The sequence below is a fragment of the Amblyomma maculatum genome, chromosome 2, assembly GCF_055883805.1.
Source record: "Amblyomma maculatum isolate TAMU_Amacu chromosome 2, ASM5588380v1, whole genome shotgun sequence".
In the NCBI taxonomy this organism is placed as follows: Eukaryota; Metazoa; Arthropoda; class Arachnida; order Ixodida; family Ixodidae; genus Amblyomma; species Amblyomma maculatum.
In genome coordinates this window covers 78,695,134-78,715,592 of record NC_139345.1, presented here as the reverse complement: position 1 = coordinate 78,715,592, position 20,459 = coordinate 78,695,134, and the positions used below count along the sequence as shown (strand labels likewise).

The 20,459-nt window shown below is 44.0% G+C and overlaps 1 protein-coding gene across 1 annotated transcript in view; it reads left to right on the top strand.

Annotated features, from left to right (window-relative positions):
* The first annotated feature begins 6,518 nt into the window (after positions 1–6,518).
* The window catches only part of Epac (Exchange protein directly activated by cAMP), a 747,880-nt gene continuing 733,939 nt past the window's right edge, over positions 6,519–20,459 (top strand). The window contains exon 1 of the mRNA XM_084594555.1: positions 6,519–6,798. The gene's annotated coding sequence lies outside the window, so the exon portion shown is untranslated. The remainder of the gene's footprint in view (positions 6,799–20,459) is intronic.

Genomic DNA, 20,459 nt, shown 5'->3' with positions numbered 1-20,459 from the left:
ACGGAGACTGTCAAGTGTGCTAACTGCTCGGGCGCTCATGAAGCGGCGGCTAAAGACTGTCCTAAAATTCTTAACGAAAGACTTATACTAAAGAAGATGGTGCGAGATAATTCGACTCATCAAGATGCGGCTGCATCTATTAGTCGCCGCAAGCAACGTTCCCGATGCTGAGACAAGAAATCAGAAGGCGAGCCTGGCCTGGATAAGTCAACTTTATAGTTAACTTCAGCTCAGGTGCCACAACAGATTGAACCTAATCCCGCTAAGAATACTCTGGCTGTAATGTCACAGGCAATGTGACAGGCAAAGGATCAGATAGAAGCGAAGCTGTTGTATTACCTGCCGTCTCTGATGTTGAGCGGCCTGCTCTACCATCAAAGGCCATCGCCAGGCCCTATCCCAGTTTGATCGCCACACGTGCTGAAAATTCCGACGACCCAGACTGCCAACAAGTGAAAGAAATGCTTGAACAGCTTGTTTGTTCAATGCGGCCGGGTGCTGCACTACAGCATCAACACGCAAACAGCAAAGTTTTGCTGTTCAGTTTTTGGACACATGTGAGCCGCTCTTGGCGGCATTGCAATATTTCACAATGGCGCAGCAAACTAACGCCACCTCTGTGACGATGCATTTGCGCCGCAGTGTAGTAATGCAATGAAATGCCCGAAGCCTGCGTTGTCGTCTCAGTGATTTCCGACACCGGACACAGAAGTACAGCTTTCCTGTGATTGTGATCTGTGAGCCCAGCATGCCGGCTCCTTCCGCCTTTCTGGATGTGCTCTGCTATGGTCTCGAGAAGTAGACGAAACAAGCAAAGTGCTAGTGTGCGTACACCAAGACATTGCGCATGCCCGCCATGCTCTACAGCCCCACAACATTAATCACTACGTTTTCTTGACATTAACCCTGAAAGGACGAGTATGTTCTGTAATTGGCGCTTATATTCCACCGAGGGATGGCTTGGAAAAGTCATACCTATTTTCAGTAATCCAGTGTTGCGCAGCTCCTCGTATTAGTGCGGATGGCTTTAATGCTCACCACCCTCAGTGGGGTAGTGCAACAATGAGCAATAGAGGAAGAGACCTGGCAGACGTTATGCATACGCAAGGTCTCCTCAATATAAACGACGGCTCACCGACGTTTCTACGCGGAACAACCTACAGCAGCTGCTTGGATGTGGCGTTTCCAGAAGCCTCCATCCCTCTGTTTCATCTTGTAGTGATGTGGAAACACATGGGAGAGGTCACATTCCAACGTACGTATGCATTAAGTGGTTCGCACCTGCCACTTCGCCTCGTGTGCAATACACAGATTCGCCCGCCTTTAGGGCATCGGTGGAGACTTCCAGCGTGAACTTCCAGTCACCATCTCAAATAGAGGGCCTTATTACTTCCTCTCTCAGTGAGAACACTCGCTATGTTTGTATGTCGGCGTCAGTGTCCAGCATCGATGTGGAAATTAATTGAACGGCTTCACGCGATCCGTCGGCGGACTGAAAGAAAGTACAGAAGAACGAAATTCGCGCTAGATCTCACACTTTCTCGCTGAGCTAAACGACAAGTTTTGCGCCACCTGCAGAGGTTAGGACGGCATTATTGAAGACAGTTCTGCTCATCTGTGAATCCCCGTAAGCCTCTGTCGCGTATCTGCCATGTTGCGAGAAGCTTGTGCAGACCTCTGCAAGAAAGACAACCGTTTCGTGCCCTGCTCCTTTATAAACGTCGCAATGAATTTGATGAAACTCGAGATTTTTTGTAAAATGGTTGTGGGCACAAACCAGGCACAGTTACCGATTTCCGAGGTTTTTGCGCCACCTTCGCCGAGTGATCAATACGACTTGCCCTTTTGAATTAGACGCCGCTCTGACTCCTTGTCGCTATTCAACTGCACCTGGTTCTGACGGGATTACTTATTCAGCCTTATCAAACCTAAGCAAGGATGGCAGAACTGCACTACTTAATTATTTCACTGATATATGGGCTTCTAGTACTGTTCCTGACACTGGAATGGTACCCGCCTGGTTGCTCTTTTGAAGCCTGGAAAGCTCCCTCTCGAACTTACCTCATACCGGCCAATTGCCCTAGCAAATTGTGTTTCTAACGTTATGGAGCGAATGGTGCTTGCAAGACTCGTGTGTTTTCTAGAGAGTAATAATCTTTATCCGAATATGATGACTGGATTTCGACTGGGCCGCTCTTCCATCGACAGCGTCATCGACTTTGTGGCGACAGTAGAAGACGAAAAGCGTCACCGTCGACTACTAGCTGTTGTATTTTTAGATATAAAAGGGGCTTACGACAACGTCCTCCATGATGATATTCTTGACAGACTTGACGACGTGGGAGTTGGTGGCCGGCAGTACTTGTGGATTGTGAGCTATCTCAGTGGCCGTTCTGTTTACATGACTACGCCTGAAGGAGATGCTACCCGCTATCAGGTCGGTCGTGGAGTTCCATGGGGAGGAGTCCTCAGCCCAACTTTATTTAACGTTGCGCTAATTGGTCTGATGAGTGAACTGCCAACTAACATTCACATCAGTGCATATGCTGACAACATCTACATCTGGTCTTCTGGTTCAACGCGCGCACAACTACGCGCGAGATTGCAACTACATGTGTCATCGACATCGATGTACTTCGGCGTCAAAGTTCACTTTTAGCGACAGAAAAGTGTGCAGTGACCGCATTTACGGGAAAATGTGTCAGCCGCTACCCGATTACTCTTCATGGAGCCGTGATACCGTACGTCTCCATGCACAGATTCTTGGGAGTAATTATTGACCACCGGCTATCTTGGTCGAAACATATTACTATGGTGAAGAAAAGGCTAATTTTTGCCATGTACTTCGTTTCATAGCTGGCATCAAACGTGGTCCCACTGAGCGCTCCTTAATACGGCCTTACGAGAATCTGCTTGTTGGCTACATCTCACCTTTCAAAGAAAATAAAGACGTGATTGATTGATTGATCTGGTACAGTCTCCCAGCACTCCCTGTATGAGCATTTCCTACTTGCGTACTTTAGAGAGCGTTCAAAAGCAGACACTGAAAATATGCCTTGGACTGCCCAGATACACCTCTAACAAAGGCACAATTAAAGAGGTACATGCTTGCCCAATATCCATATACTTGTCACACGAATCACTTCATGTATATTTACGAGCGCTTACAAGACACCGTTTCATCCACTCCGCAAGATTCTGGATGAGTGGCCGGACTGCAGTTGTACAAGTGCACTCCGCTGCCATCAGTCGCAAGTACCGACAGGATATGCCCTCCCATATCGTCCCGCCCAACCACCATGGACGATGGATAAACATTTGGAGCACCTTCGTGCTCCCGGAATACTAAAAAAATCAGTGCCCCTTAGTAAACTCAAACAACTTACTCTGGCGAACATCTCGTCAGAATATCCTAATTATATTCACGTATACACCGACGGATCTGTGTCAGCGCTGGAATCCGCTGCAAATGTGGTTATACCAGCTCAGAAAAGGACTCTACATTTTCTTTTGGGATATACTTCTACCTCAACCGCTGCTAAACTTGTAGCCATTCAGGAATCTATTCGCTACATATGTAGGAAACCACATCACAAATGGTGTATATTCACGGACTCAAAGACTGCATTGCAAATTTTGAAAAACTTCTTACGCTACACTGCCTACCAGTCCCTTGCACTAAACATTATAAAGCTCCTCCCACCTGCCCGGCTGCAAGGCCACAGAATTATGTTTCAATGAATTCCTGCCCACTGCAAGCTCCATGGAAGTTAACAGGCCGACGTTGAAGGGAAAAGCGCACTCAGCAATGGCCTCCAAATAGCTGCGCCGTTTTCGAGAGCGGATACGACGTGCCTTCTTACGAGTTGTGTGAAGAATGCTACGGCAGCTTACTGGGCACAGCCAGACGCCCGACACATTCGTCTAAAAGGGCTCGATCAAACATTGAATTTTATGTTCCGCGTGATATTCCGCGTCATCAGACATGCTTGCTACATAGACTTCATTTAAACGTACGTGTCTTTCACGAGCAAATTCTTGCATTTAATTAGACAGGTCTACTCGCCGGAATGTTCAACTTGTGGCATCCCACAGACTGTGGACCATATATTATTGGTGTGCCCAGTGTATGCGCGCGAAAGAAGTGTGCTAGTCGCTTCATTGAAATGTTTGGACAAGAGGCCTCTGTCGGAGGAACTGTTGCTGGGCGATCGGCAGGACAAAGGGAAGGGTGTCCAAGCAGTGCGTGCTCTTTGGCGTTTTTTGTGTGCCAGCGGACGTGATTCGCGCTTGTAAAGCAAGCTACTGTGCCTGTATATATATTTCATATGCCTTCTCCTACATCGTCACCCATCATGAATTTCTTTCTTCTCCTCTTCCCCTTCCCCAGTGCAGAGTAGCAGGCCAAATTTGAGTTATTCCGGCCAAGCTCTCTGGCTTTCCTTTCAATAAATGCATCTATCTATGGCTCAGGTGAAACTATTTCCACGCGCTCCGCTGTTCGTATTTCATTTCACATCTATAATACATTATTAGCATTGCATTCGGTAGCGGACGTACTCAGTAAGTAACTGAGGGGGTGAAATGCACAGTTATTAACGCTGTAGACAGAAAAAACTGAAAGGTAGGCCTAAAGATTAGCATGCAGAAGACTATAGGTAATGTTCAACAGCCTCGGCAAGCTACTGCAGTTTCCAATAGGTAGTGAAGCACTAGAAGTGGTAAGCGAATATATCTAATTAGGACAGATAGAAACCGTAGACCCGAACCGTGAAAGGGAATTATTTAGGAGAATAACAGTATTTTAGAGCGCATTTGACAAGTACTCGCCGATTACGACTGGCAGTTTAGCGGTATCACTTAAGGGGAAAGTATATAGCATTTGCTTCTTTCCTGTATTCACCCATGTAGCTGAAACCTGAATGTTAACAAGAAGGGTTCTGCTTAAGTTATGGATAGCGCAGAAAGCTATATGGTACGGAAAATGTTAGGTGTAACGTTGAGATATAGGAAGCGTGTGGAATGGGTGAGAGAAATGACTCGAGTTCATGACATTCTAGTGGAAATCAAGCAGAAATGAGTAGAGCATGTAGTGCAAAGAGAGGACAACCGATGGTGACTAAGGATAACCAATTGGATTCTAAAGGAAGAAAAGTGCCGCAGGGGGTCGGGCAGAAAATTAGATATGTTAAGTTAGCCACGTTTAAGTGGCTGTAGCTAGCACATGACCGGGTTAATTGGAGTAAGGCGGGAGGGGCCTGTGCCCTTCAGTTCGTACAATATGGCTAACGATGATTATGAGCTGACGTAGTCTATCCATATTCTTTTGATTCGATAATGACCCCTATTGGCAACTCCCAGCAGGTAAATATCTCATTTTCTATTGGGAGGAGAGGAACTCTATGCCAAAAAAGAAACTGCATCGAATTACATGAAGTGCCACGCTCAGTTATCTCAGCGGTTGCGGCAATCGTCTGCTTACCCAAAACATGGTGGTAACTTTTCGATAAAGATGAAATTCAAGTCCCTCGTGACCTTCAGTGCAGGTTAAAAAACTCTAGATGGTCGAAATTTACGGAGCCTTCCGCTGCGCGTTCCTCATAGCCATAGTCGATATGGGACGTTAAATCCCATTACGCAAGTCAAACCAAAAACGAAGTATAGGAGATGTGCGAGGCTTGAGAAAAAGAAACAATTGACTATGCTTGGTGTAATCATAAGAATATGGTTTCGCACTGGAAAAGATTGCTGTTATTCAACAGCGCGCAGTAACTTCCTAAAACGAAGAGGATTTTCAAAATATTCACTGGCAAAAATTGGTTGCAAGATTATATTCACTGGAAAATCTTTCTTCAACAAAGTGGCTTTGCACTGACAGAAAACAAAATACCTATCCGCTCCCAAGAAGCCATTATTTCTTGAATAAACTAGCCTGCATATATTTACACCTGTTGCTGGAATCATCTGCTCGACCTGCCCAAATGCTTAGCTATTTGGCAGTTTACTTCAGTCAACTGAAACTCAGAACTGGGAAGAAATTCAAATCAATAGTGAGGCAGTAACTCATAAAAAGGCACAGAAAAGTGCCATTCAAAGTCCAATTTTGGTCACTCTTGTAGGCATGCGTCGTCAGAAGACAGCTCCTGAACGCTCCTGGGACACACAATGTACTTCAAACTGTCTATCGAAAACCACAAAACCGTATCGTAAATTATTGTCAATGGGGAAAACAACTGCTTCGTGTCACTAAATAAAAATGTAATGACCTAACACCGTCACTTTAACTGATATAGCTTTTGTAGGGCGCCCGGAAGCGCACTCACAAGACCCGGTCGGCATGACTCGCCTGCGGCGCAGCGCAACAGCATCCGAGTCATCGAGTCGCCGTGACGCTCCACGTCTGCGGCGCCTTTATCGCCATCTTGCGGGCACCTGAGCAACTGGCGCTGGCCACGTGATATTTCGCAGCTTTGGCTCGGTTCTCCGCTGTGCGTTCGGTTTATTCGGCGCACCAGTTGGATACCGGAGCGGGGCGTTTGGTTTTTCTGCGCGCAAGACGCGACAGCCTCTTCTGCTTTCAATGGATAACCAAGCCTGAGGCACTTCGCAGTTTGTTGTTCCGCATTCTCCGAATGGAATACTCTGTTCGATATGTCTGTGTAAGCCCTTCGCCTTTGCTTCAGCACTTCGCATAGTGCAACATTAGTGATCACGGAGACATGAGTTCCTGGCGGGAAGTGGAAACTTTTGTTTGCGCTTCTTGTTGATTCGTTAGAGGAATACTTGGCGCTGAAAGAGGTAAGTTCCATATTTTTCTTGCATTTCTGCTGGGCTATGGTACAAAACTAGTTCTGGCCGCTTTGATCTTAATATTGACTTCATGCTGGATATTTAACCTTACCTATATTTTGACGTATTCAAAGCAGTTTTGCTTGAGTATATAAGCGGTGAAAGTCAGAAAATAATCTTGGCCATTATATGTGTCTTACTGTGCATTTGTAGCTCATGCATGAAAAAGAAAGGCGTACATCGTGAAAAACATAGCGTAGAAAACATTTTGCGGGTTTATTTGAAACTGTATAGTAAGAGCCGGAAACAAGACCTCCTAAAACTATTGATTACCAGAGGACTAATTTCAAGACCGTACTAATAAGATTTCAAACTTACATCCTTCCTTGCCTTCTGGTCAATATATGAATTCAGTGCGACCACCTGTTGCTTACTGGGAACCCCGCATATTATAAGAAGTGACAACACGATAATTAATTTATTTGCTTTATAAAGACTTGTGGCATTTGCAAAGCCTGTAGCTGGAGGGAGATTTGAACGCGCTTTTTATATAGTAACAAAATTATTAATGTACAAGTAAATAGTTGCTCAAGAAGAGTTGTACAAGATAAGACCATATATTAGAGCATCATGAAATTCAGTTCGAACAGTTTAGATAATACAAACTAATCTTTAGGGCATTATGCAAGCATGTGATACTAGAGAAAATGGTACGACGTATAACTGCAAATTAGTAACGTGTACGAAATCAGTAACGAAGCTATATTTTCATGTTACCCTCCTCATCATCAGAAACCAGCTTTTTAGACATATAACGAAATCATTTTTGTCTACGTGAAGTTCCGCATGATTTCTGCACTCGCTTTTTTGCGTTACCAATAGCTGACTTCTCTTGCCTTGCAAATACGCTATTATTTATTCAGTGCGTTCAAATTCTGTTCAAAGGAAAGATCTTTCACTGATCCCATTTTTTTTCGGTCGTACGTATCCACCCGTTACTAAAAGCAGTAGATTAGCTATTTCCTTTCTACCATGTTTACCAGGTACTAAACTCACAGTGAGGCCGTTCCCGCAATGGCGCTTTCGTACTGGTGCGCCAGGTCTTTCCTTACGTAACAGTTCGCCTTCCGTACCGAATTTAGCAAACACATTTGGCGATCTCTCTCAGCAGGTTTAGTTATCGTAGGCTTTCGGTCTCAGTATTTTTTCTTGTATATTGTTTTTTTGCCTTACGCGTCCATCCTAACTATTTTGGCTTTATTTGTGTTCTTTTTGCTACGCTTCATTAAGGTGATCGCAGGTCTTTAGCAAAACATCAGTACTACAATTGATTTGATCGATTTTTTTTCTAGAACATCGTATTGCGCTTTTGTGTGTGTGTGTGTGTGTGTGTGTGTGTGTGTGTGTGTGTGTGTGTGTGTGTGTGTGTGTGTGTGTGTGTGTGTGTGTGTGTGTGTGTGTGTGTGTGTGTGTGTGTGTGTGTGTGTGTGTGTGTGTGTGTGTGTGTGTGTGTGTGTGTGTGTGTGTGTGTGTGTGTGTGTGTGTGTGTGTGTGTGTGTGTGTGTGTGTGTGTGTGTGTGTGTGTGTGTGTGTGTGTGTGTGTGTGTGTGTGTGTGTGTGTGTGTGTGTGTGTGTGTGTGTGTCAGGTCCCGACAATCAGCATATCTCGCCACTGGGACAACTATTTGCAGCCTGAACTAAACAAAAAGGGATGGGGGTAGAACAAAAGTACCACATTCAATTTTCAAGCAAGAGCATTACCACATGACTTAATTCACACTTTGTTAAATACTCGGAGAAAGTTTTCTTTAAATCATTTTTCCATTGCCCCCTAAAGGAATAGGATGGCACTGGGAATAAAAGCGCGTATTTTTTCTGTACTTCCTTATTTCGGGGTCAGTAATTTGAGTAGCGACATTGGTAGACGAGAATATGGTTATCATTAGCTACTACTGTAAGTTATCTCACAATTTTCTTCTCTTCTCGCAGTTTTTCCGTAAATATTCCGACTTTGAGCAAGACTTCAAGCAGCCAATTATGGCCAAGGCATGAGCGCTTTTTAAACACGAAATTCAAAGGCCTGCAATTCTGTTCGTTGGTGTTGGGTCCCGGTTAATAACCCCGATTCTTCTAGATCGTTGCCACTTTCTTTTCTCTTACTTCCCTCATAACTCACGTTTCATCAATATTTTCCTCGAGTTAATGTTATAGTCTAAAATAGTTAGTGAAAGAAATGCAGCTTGCTTATAGTTCGCAAATATTTTCTTAAGCAGCTTCTTTAAGTGACAGAGCGTGCGTATACGTGTTCTCCTACTCACTACTTTAATTAGCGCGCTGCGTGGCTTGACTGCAAACTAAGCCTGACTAGAGTTGAGCTTGAAACGAAGACTGATCGCACCCGGTTCATCCACCGATTCTCTTAGACAATAAAACTTCGTTACGCTGGCTGAGCCGGTGTACATATGCAACGAGATTTAACGAGGTTGCTGTCTCTGTCTTAAAACCAAATTAGGATAGCCGGGACGCTGCTCATGGCTCATCTATCTATTAGTTGTAGTAATAATGGTTAAAGGTTTGAACCCTTATTTTAGCCCTACTCTATCCCTGAAAGCAAGTCGACACAGCTGCCATGAATAAAAAAAAAATGTAGCGATGATAGTACTACGCGATCTAGAACGCCCAGAAAGAAAAACTCCGTGGAGGTATAGCGCTTTTTAATGTGAGAAATCGGTGTGTCGGCATGACGGAAATAGCATTTGACCTATTTCCAAGTTTAGTATTTATTTTATGTGTTTAACGCCGTACGAAGAAAAGACAGAGGCAGTTATTTTTCTTTGCTAGCAACGGTATTTATCTAGTCATTCCACTGCAGTCGCTTATTAAGACTTACTCGACAACGCGACTTTTTTTTTTTTCGTGATTGTTACAGCACTGCTGTTTTTGGTACACATGTTTGCAGCTGCCCGCTTCCTAAAACGTACAGAGGCAATAGAGAAACACTAGCAAAACGTCTCCTAGCTGCTCCGCTAGAGAAATTTCTTTTCATCGCACTCTTACCTGTGCGGTAACAAAACACGCAAGTCTCGTCCAGGATACAATCATGGGAATCTCTAGTGTGTTCTTTTTCTCGTTTTGCAGCACTTACCATAGAAACAGGCGAGGACAATACTCTCTAAACGATGAAATTGTACAAAAGCATTGGGGTTAGAAGACGCTAGCAAGAAGATTTGTCTTCTGAGCACCTCTGGTCACCCTTACCGAAGATTGTATAAACCTCTCAATGCGAGTAATAAGTGACGGAAAGGGATGAAGAAAAGAGGTGTTTTTGTTGAGATATGATATGACGAATGCGTTTGTTTGGGCAAATTCCTTTAAGGGGTAAACAATACTTTCTCATTTAACATATCAAGGCGTCCCATTCAGAAGTTTCCGCTCTAATGTTCAACTAAAAAAAAATCGACGTTCATCTAGCTAGCACTCTCACCATGCTAAGGCTACACATTATCCTTAAAAAAAAGCAAGGGGATTTTTCCTTGCCGTTAGGCTCAATATTTCGTCGGCCCACTTCACGCGAACAAGGACACGGAACCCAGCAAATTAAGTAAATTTTATTTAATGAGTGAATCTAAAGCTTTGCTGCCTCCCGCCATCTCTCCATGTCTGCGGATAAAAGGTGGCCAAAATGTCCAATGTCGCAGATTTGTGGCACACCAAGTTTCAAAGATAAGCTCGCTAAAAATAATAGTTGCAAACTTACTCACCAGGCTAGACTAATCATTGAAGGCGCACGGAATGAATAACTTTACTGCCGAAGGTCATGACATTATTTTCACAAGCTCAATCCTCAAAACAATGAGAAGACAAATTAGGCACAATAGCTCCAAAACAATCTGTAGTTAATAAAACAAAATTTGGGCAGGCATATACTATTAAAAAAACCAGTGAGATTCGAAGAGGTAGCAGTATGCTGACTACGAATTGGGCACACATATGCAACATATTCTTTCATTTTAAACAAATGCGCCACTTCCACACTGCTCGAAGCATGGCGAACGATTTTCCGTCTCAAATTCTAATCACTTGTCGTCAGTTACCAGTACAAACGACATATTTATGTCGTTTGTACCTAAATTTTATTAATATAATTACCTTGATACCTCAACTTTTCTCCCAGACGGCAGAAACTTCTCTAAAAAGCTGGTTCCTAAATTCTTATCAGACATAGCTTTTGTCTTTACAGCCGGAGTGGCGCAGTGGTTACGGCGCTCGACTACTGTTCCCAAGGACGCGGGATCGAATCCCGGCCTCGGCGGCCACTTTTCGATGGAGGCGAAAAGCAGAGTGCCCGTGTGCTGTGCGATGTCAGTGCACGTTAAAGAACCCCAGGTGGTCGAAATTTCCGGAGTCCTCCACTACGGCGTCTCTCATAGCCTCAGTCGCTTTGGGACGTTAAATCCCACAAACCAACCAACCATAAATTTCCATATTATCGTTTCCCTCAGCATTATTCCCAATCCTGGGAAGATGGACGACGTTTCTTCCTTTATTTTAGTTTGACACGTCACTGGCGTTCAGTCCTTAGCCAGAAAAAGACCCTCGCAGAGGCACTCTGACCTTTTAACGCTTATACCAGTCGCCTTTTTAGAAGTTCCTAGTAGTTCTCATTAACACTCTGCGTAAGTCCCTGTAAGCCTTATATGCTAACGTTGCTTTATCTGAGACATTACTGTCGACGTAAGCGGACCAACTACCTTCTTTTCGCACTATTTGGCCTCACGTTGGCCATGCGCCGTTATAATTAACCATCTCGAATGGCAAAACTTGTCTCGCGTCTTCCTGCCTCCTCTTTCCGCTTCAGTCCTGTTGCACTGTGGATTTTCGAATTCTGAAGGAGGATCATATGTACCAGTCCCTTTTCCTTCACCCAGCTTCTTTATGGAGACTCCACCTATTATTATAAGTTCGCTGGCCCCCGGAAAAACCACGCCCAAGATGTTGTATGTAAATCCCAAGTTTAAATGAGTGCAGCGCGTGCAATCTCAATCTTGCAAATTCGCTAGACTCGGCTGGGGACGGGTAAAGTGCGAGACAGGGGCCTGTAATGGAAGCAAACACAACTCCTATCAAATCTTTTTTTTTATGTAAGAAGATATTAAACAGGGTATTTCGGAAATCATCTGCATGCGGTAGGAGCAGTACGAAAGGAGGATTAGGAGCTCCACTGCGCGTTATTTTTGGATAGCCACGGGTGAAAAGAGCAGGGATCCGCGAATTAGGCAATAACGAAACAGGACGTGACTGGCGTACGTCAATTATGCATATTGTATTTTGCTTATTCGAGCGTAGAATCTATAGTTCAAATCCACAGGAACTAACTTTCCGTGCAACGCATCGATCTAGATCCCAAGCCAATATTAGTTTTTTCTGAAAGGCATGTAAATGAGCTTCAAAAATATGCCTTGGAGCCTGCGAAGGTTTCTAGTAAAGTACGTATAGGTAGAACGGCGGTGTCCGTACCGATGAACAATAATAGTCATCATCAGCCTTACTAAACCTACTGCAGGTCGAAGGTCTCGCCATTTTTCCTCCGTTTAACTCGGGTTTGTGCTAACTGTATCCAGTTTACCCTTGCGAACTTGTTAACCTTATCTACACGCCTAATTTTCTGCCACCCCCCTGCTACAGTTTCCTTCTCTTTAAATTAAATTGGTTACCCTCAGAAGCCGTTGGTTAACCTCTCTTCACAGACATCTCCTGTCCATCCCTATTTCTTCTTGTTGATTTATTCTGGAGTGTAATTAAATCGAGTAATTTCTCTCACCCACTCTGCGCGGTTCCTATCTCTTAACATTGCACCTGCCAATTCCAGTCCTATAGCCCTCTACGTAGTCCTCAACTTAGGTAGACCCATTTTCGTTATCCTCTGTGTTTTAGCCCCATAGGTGAGTACCGGCCGGATGGAACGTTATACATTTTCCTCTTGAGTGATACCGGTAAGCTGCTAATCACAATCTGCAAATACGTGCCAAATGTATTTGCAGATTGTTCTCCAAATCTCCATCCAAATCTTGTTCAAATACATAATCGCCTTCCTTGGTCGGTATTTGCGGTTACTACCTGTCCTTAGTAGATATATTCACATACCACTTCCACTGCGTCGCTAGCTATTTTAAATTATTGTTCCTTTCCCAGAATGTTGAACATTATCTTAATCTTCTGCATATTAATCTTAAGGCCTTGCATTTCTGCTCATCCTGTCTAGATCATTATACTTTCGTTGCAGTTGGCCCCTTCAGTTACTTAATAGGACAATGTCATTAGTGAATCGCAGATTACTGGGGTATTCTCCATTGAGCCAGATGCCCACCTTATCACATTCAACGTATTTGAATATGCCTCTAAGCAAGCTGTACATACCACTGGGGAGATCGTGTCTCCTTGCCTAACACTCTCCGTAATTGGAGTTGTATTCCTCTCTTTATGCAGAAATTTGGCTGTGTCCCAGTGAAATTGAATTTTTTATTTGCGATAGGTATTATTTAGACTGCAATAGTCTCGATTAGAGATGTGCGCACTATGTTGTTATTCTTGGTCGAGGCCAGGCACTGAGAAATATGCGTGGAGCATGCAAACATGCCAAACGATTCATGAGAAAAAAAAAGCGATCCTTCCGAGAATATTGTTTCTTTGCGTATAAGGGACCTCTCAGCGTGAACACTTGGAGATCGAGCAAATTTTTTCGGTCGTCGTATTCACAAAAGACGTGTGCTGCTCCTAGGGGCAAGTCACCAATATAATTTGCGTCGTTTGTCGACGCTTCTGTGTTCTAAGCCACCCGAACGATTTTTTAGCAAGGGTGATTTCAGCTCCATCTATTCTCTTAATCCTTTAAGGCGCTTTGTACGCAGTTGTGTACGAAACGAAATAAAACTTGTCCTTTGATGTAGACTGTACATATAGATATTGCCAATATAGTGTGCATAGAGTGACTTCATGATTTTAACTGAATATAGCAGCCTACATTTCAAGGAAGACATTTTGTAGCGAAAGCTACACTACGAGAAGAAGAAGAAGAAGAAGAAGAAGAAGAAGAAGAAGAAGAAGAAGAAGAAGAAGAAGAAGAAGAAGAAGAAGAAGAAGAAGAAGAAGAAGAAGAAGAAGAAGAAGAAGAAGAAGAAGAAGAAGAAGAAGAAGAAGAAGAAGAAGAAGAAGAAGAAGAAGAAGAAGAAGAAGAAGAAGAAGAAGAAGAAGAAGAAGAAGAAGAAGAAGAAGAAGAAGAAGAAGAAGAAGAAGAAGAAGAAGAAGAAATTTGCCAGCCTGGTAGAGATGAACGAAAACAGCGAGTTGCCCGCACCGAAACCTTTCGCTTCACATCCGGTTCAGCAGCGTAGAGCCCCTCTAATTTTTTATGCCTTAAGTCAAACACAGTAAATAATATTTCCCATATGCATTAGAGTCCGGAGTAAATTGATATCCGCTGTTTTTACGCAAGAGCAGCTTCTCAGCGGAAACAATATTTTACCGCATGTTCAATGGGGATATGTGCCTTGAAAACAGAAATCTAATGCATGATCCTTCTGTCCCTTGCTTGACTCCAGACATTTTGTTGTCTTTCTTTTGTATCGCCTACAATACTTTGTTTCAATTTTTATGCCACCGTAAAACGCTAACTTCTGGTATTCGCATTGGAAATCTTGCGCATTATATTTCCTGGTGTCTAATTGGTGATTAAGCGCAAACATTTTTGTGTTACAATTTTAAATAAGCATTGCGCCTGAAAAGGCTAATGTCGCATTATGAGTTTAATTATAAATTATAACTCCCAGGAAATATTCTTGCAACAGAGGCGCCAGGAACATATTTAACTATTTAACTAACGCGGTTGCACATTTAGGCTATATTGCTAAACAGGTGTGTAAGTTATACAGTACTTGTGATTTTTTTCTGCTGAAAGTTTCGGCATAAATTGAGAGTACTAAACAATTTTTCACCAGCATAAAACATGGGAAATTGAGCCTTAGTTTATGTAGATCATTAGTTGAACTCTAGGGTAGCATGAAGTGTACACGATGGGTTCACAAAGCCAAAAGAAACCGAATACAGAGAAGGAGCCTAAGTACGCGGGTCAAAGTTTCAAGTGAACTTCTTTTGCTGTGGGCTACGTGGTCATCAATGCTTATGTAGACTTTGCTACCAAGAAAAAAAAAAGATTAGGAGGGAAGAGTAACTAAGAAACGTAAGGGATTGTTTGAAAAATTTGTATTTAAAATGCTAGTGCAAATACATACTGAAAAATACATTGTTCATAATTACGTTGCTAATTGGCAAGAACATACAATAGTGCTTGGCTACCATCTGTTTTAGGTACGGTTCTATAACCGATCATGAGCGAGTTGTTCCAAACTTCAAGTTTATAGCGGGTTCTGAATGATGCATCCGTTTTTGCCGCATTTCGTGCTATTACTGACGAAGTAGGAAAGTGATCCATCAAAACAACATATAATTGGAGCTCGAGGATACTGGGTAGTACATGCTCGCGCATGCTTTTATGCACACGGCTGCGGCGTTAGGCCTTTTCGCATGATAAGAGTCAGCATAATCGGCGTTATTATTAGGATATTATTAGCGGTGATATTGTAGCGTAACGTTACACAGAAGGCGCTCTGGCACTCTGACACCGAAGCACACCAACAACCAGTCAGGTCAGCACGAAAGCGGAGCACCGTTTTTGCATCGTCGTCTTCTCTGAATCGCCCGTTCAAATCTTCGTCGTCTATGAATGGCATGTGTCATTGCCCCCCCCCCCCCCCCCTCTTGTCAGCATCGCCTCGATGCTGCAAATGCTGCCTGATGCGCTGAGCTGACAGATAGTATGCTAGGTTGGTATGGGATACCACAGCACAAAACGAGGCGCCATCAGTCTCAAGAATAGTCAGCGGGGCCATCGTGGTAGGGTTTCATCCGTACGACGTGTACAACATCAGTGAACAGGGGCAATGACACTTGATGTGGGTGGGAAGCCTGCCCTAAGATGTCATTGCAGCAGGTTCTACGGCCGTCTGAGGATGCGTCGTCCTGGTAGCGGCCGGAAGGGGTCCGAATTCAGGGGGCTGTCCACGTAGGCGGCGGCCGAGGCGTTCATGTACGGGGGTAAGCTCCGTAGTGACAGGTTGATAATGCGGGACTGGATCGATACCCGGCAATTCCTCCACCAGATTTGTAACGTTACACAGAAGGCGCTCTGGCACTCTGGCACCGAAGAACACCAACAACCAGTCAGGTCAGCACAAACTGAGCTTCGTCTTCTCCGAATCGCCCGTTCAAACCTTCGTCTATGAATGGCATGTGTCAGTCTATTCAAGTGCCCAATTTTTACAGCGTACGCCAGTGTGCAAGAAACAGCTGTCATGTTCCTAGTATCCTTCGGCACCCATGTCGCGTTAGCATTGTCTCCTAATTGGCAAACGCGTTTTTTTTTCTCTTTTTTTTTTCTGAGTGCGTTCTTTTTGTTTTTGTTTCTTTTTTTATTGGAGGCTTGAGCTTTGCGGAAACATGCGATCGCCGTTGAAGTGCTCGAAACCCGGATTTCTCATCCCTTTGCAGCTTGTATCCAGTTATTATCACTTTTCAACAAAAGGGCCTTACGCCAGGGATTTAAAACAAAGCTTACCGGCCGCTGCCAGCTCCTTCGGCTGACTTCAAGGAAGGTCTCTAAAGAACGCGCAGTCTGTATGGAAAAACCTAACTCAATAACCCTCTAACCATGCAAGTACGGATACATTCGTTTACTAACCAGGAACAAAAGTCGTTAGGGCAGCTTAGAAATTATGATACGATATACTTTCCGGAGAGCAGGGGCACGGTTAATACAGAAAATTAGCTGCTTAGTTTGAGCAATTCACTAGGTGATATACCATTCACAACGCAAACACAAATTTGTGCTAGCTTCGTTATGGCAAAATAAAGTGCTATAGTGTTTCGTGCTCTCTGTAGTTTTCTAGAAATAGCAAAGTTAGGGCGTAAATGTAAACGTAATGAACAAATGTATTTTTGACGGGTGAAATCGGTCCAATGTCCAAACAGTTCTCGTCAAGAGCCGGTGTAGAAAAAACGCAAAGAAAAAAAAAGGCTTCCTGCGCTGTTAAAGTCACTGCACAGTGAGTGCGAAGACAGATTCGGGGATGGCAAACTGGAAACGTTTGAGATCGAACTCCCGCTCTCTAACAAGACGAACTCAGCGACGTCCGGACAAAGAAAGAAAGAGCTTTGCTTTTGCCGGAACGTAAGCCAAAGGTTACAAGAGTAATGAGACCTCACGACTTAACAGCAAGTAAGTATTAAAGGTCGCAATTACCGTCGACTGTTGAAACCCTCCCGGGCGCTTTTGAACGCAGAAAAATTATTTGGTTCTAGCAGTTTTGTAACCAGATCGCTTTCGCATTGCTGTTCATATGATTGACAAGCGATTTTACCGACATGCGACTCTTGCTGGTACCATCCGAGAGGACATTTTGCAGTACTAGCTTCGGCCAGCGTTTTCCGTCAAACTTATTTTCAGTTCATTGCGTGTTGCAGCCCGTTTGCATTATGATTGTGTTCCGCGTTCCCAATTATATACAGCATTACAACAACAGAGTACCATACACAGATACGCTGCAAAACACTCACACATTGGGCAGAAAACATGAGAACTGCATTCCATGTCTACTTCAGGGCTGGAACTGTGCGATCAACGGCGATATGAAACTGCACATAGGCCGTCTAGAAAGTAAGCTATAGAATTAAGGCTGTAGCTCCGTGTTTGAAAGCCTAGGACAATCGCTGCCATTATTTGCGCGTTTATCGGTTATGGTTAGGACGTGGTTGGCTATGACGTGTGTTATAACCGTGTGTTATAACGTGTGTATCGGCTATGGTCACGACGTGTATTGGTTATGATGGCTATGGCGTGTGTTGGTTATGGTCACGTCTTGAAGAAAACATTTTACATTGCGGCTCTTAGGCACCCATTACTGGTTGAAGAAAACATTTTAGATTGCGGCTTTTAAGCATCCATTACTAGCTTGAGCGACGTCATCGTACCCGGTAGACAACTCTCCGGTGGACCAGGGGGAAACACCATTAAAAGTGGCAGTGGCCGACCTCGAGCGCAAGATTCTTCTCGACCTTCTGCAGCCCGCTCTGGTCATCAGGACACAGATGTCTCCGACAGTCTGGTAAATACCCGGGTTGGAATCCTGAGAGATCCATTAACGCCATCACGTCCTATACCCAAAGTCCAAGCTGAAATGTGTCCGTGCAGGCACTGCAAGCTGTTGCGTGCTTTGTGAATGGGACTGCCTTGTAACATATTAAGCTGGACAGCGGCGGAAGAGGGGAAGGTTGAAATAAAGAGTGGAAAGTGCAGGAACAAGGAACGCAGTGGCGGTGGTAGTTGTAAGAGAAACATCAGGAGCGTCCCTATCGCAAGTTGGAGTTCACAGGTCACGTGGATTGCAGGTCTGAAGGAGGTATAGATTGCTACTCAAGAGTGCAGCTGCAAACTGACCAGATGTGAAATGGGAAGGTTATATGAGAATCGAAACATGCCCCACGTATATCTACTACGAGATGCAAACCTGCAGGCCTCGTAGTGACGTTCGGAAGGCTAGTTTCAACAGACTGGGGCTTTATAAATGCACCGGGTGATCTTCCACAATGTTGCAGCTTACAAATGTTAGCTATGCATGCGTTTGAGATGACGTGGATACAATACGAGCACAAATTAAGAGAGCAGTGGCTAATGTAGTAACAGAGGGCATGAACACGAAAGTAAATACGAAAGGGAAGTCGCAAGACCAGAGCCATTTACGCGGTCGAATCATGCCTTTAACGGTGGTGCTTAAGGAATTGGCAAAACATCCACAAGGAAATGTGTTTGCACCCCAGCGGCGGTTAAGGCTGGTTCATCGAAACATGGGGGCCATGCCGACAGCTGTCATGACGGCACTCAATTCAAACAATCAAGAACGTGGAAAACAATTAGCGCCATTTATAGTATAGTTATCGAGGACAGTGTAGAATAGGCTCAAATTGCACATATATGATTCACAAACTATTTATTATTCATTTTTGAAGATTAAAATAACCTCCTAACTGATCTTGAGTTTCGAATTCCCGAATATTGTAATGGTCTTGAAATTCTTCAACAAATACGTGTCAGCGTTCAAGTATATTCCGAAAAAAGAAAAAAAGCGTTTCTTCGATGTTTCAATGTCGGCAAGTCTGAAATTATTACTTCCCGAATTTACAAAGACGTCGCTGTGTGTACAGAATCTCGCAGAGGCGTTCAGGAACATCGGCACCCATTTCCAGCAGCTTAATAATTTTGTTTTCGTGTTTTCGAGTTCCGTTTCAGGCGGACCTACCTTGCATGCCAAGCACTAGCTGCTCAAAAGTGCTTCCTGCGGGGCACATTCTTAGCTTACAGCTCAAAAGTTTCCCGTAAATGGACCTCCAGATCAAAACTTGAAATGCACACTGCAGACCATGGCTGCCACTGTTTAACCTTGTTTTCTAGTTGTGCCGAGGCCTGCAGTCTTCTTCTATTAGTGTAGGCAGCAACATGCAACAGCATATAACCGTTATGAACTCAGCTCGGAAACAGAGCCACTGGTTTAGAGCGCGGTGTTCGTGTAGCTCGTGCATGATTGCACACTTTAGAATGTCTTCAATTTCTTGAGTCTATAAGTGTGACGGAGAATTAAACCAGCGGTGAAACCTTTCTCACAGTTCCTGTTCTACGCCTGCTGCTCTAGTGTAGTAGCAGTGGTATAAAACATTTGTTTATGAAAATGGTTTAACGGTTAGAGCCGGAGTTTGTTGGGGTATAACGAATAAAGCAAAGTCGCATATAGATGTTGCACGACAGATTATTAAGGCAAAACTTTGTTCTGCCAATACTTGTTTCCTTTTAGTCTGGCAATGTCCTCTACAGTCAATTATTGGAATTATATATCTTACCTACTGTTGTCCGACGGATCCCTTCGGCAAATCTGTGAGCGAACAACGGGATGTCTGCAGTGATATGGCATATATCTTATGGACGAAACCACTTGTTGTGTATTCAGAAGTTGTCTCACGCTCCTGTAGCTCGTTCACCGACGTAGTTTCGCCCGCGGACGTCTCACACTTAAGCCTTCTCGGTACGAATCGAACCTGCTGCATGACGCGGTCGAAAGCCGCAGATTTCGCCCGCCGAATCAACCACGTCTGAATCGTGCGATTTCTGCTGCACCAATAATGCTTGCGCGCAAAGGGCTTTAACAATAACGTTAATCCCACCACAGCAAGCAACACGGCAATGTTGACAATTCCTCCGCCTTTATTGGCGCCACGCTCTGACCATGTCAGATGCATCGACCTGGGATATGATGCATGCACACTTTAATGCCTATTTGAACAAAACACAAGGCTGATGTGGCTGGCTGATCGGCTTTTTTTTGAAGCCATACTGGATATTTAGTGGGCTACCGTTACACGTCAAACTTGCGAATACAGGAAAGTTACTTTTCTCTCAAGCACTCCATTTCTTTAAGATAGAAAGGATCGAAAAGGAAAAAAAGACACTAACGCTTACTCAAATTTTCTATCTTGAACCCTCAGGACAAAAGCCAGGCCTTTTGAAATCA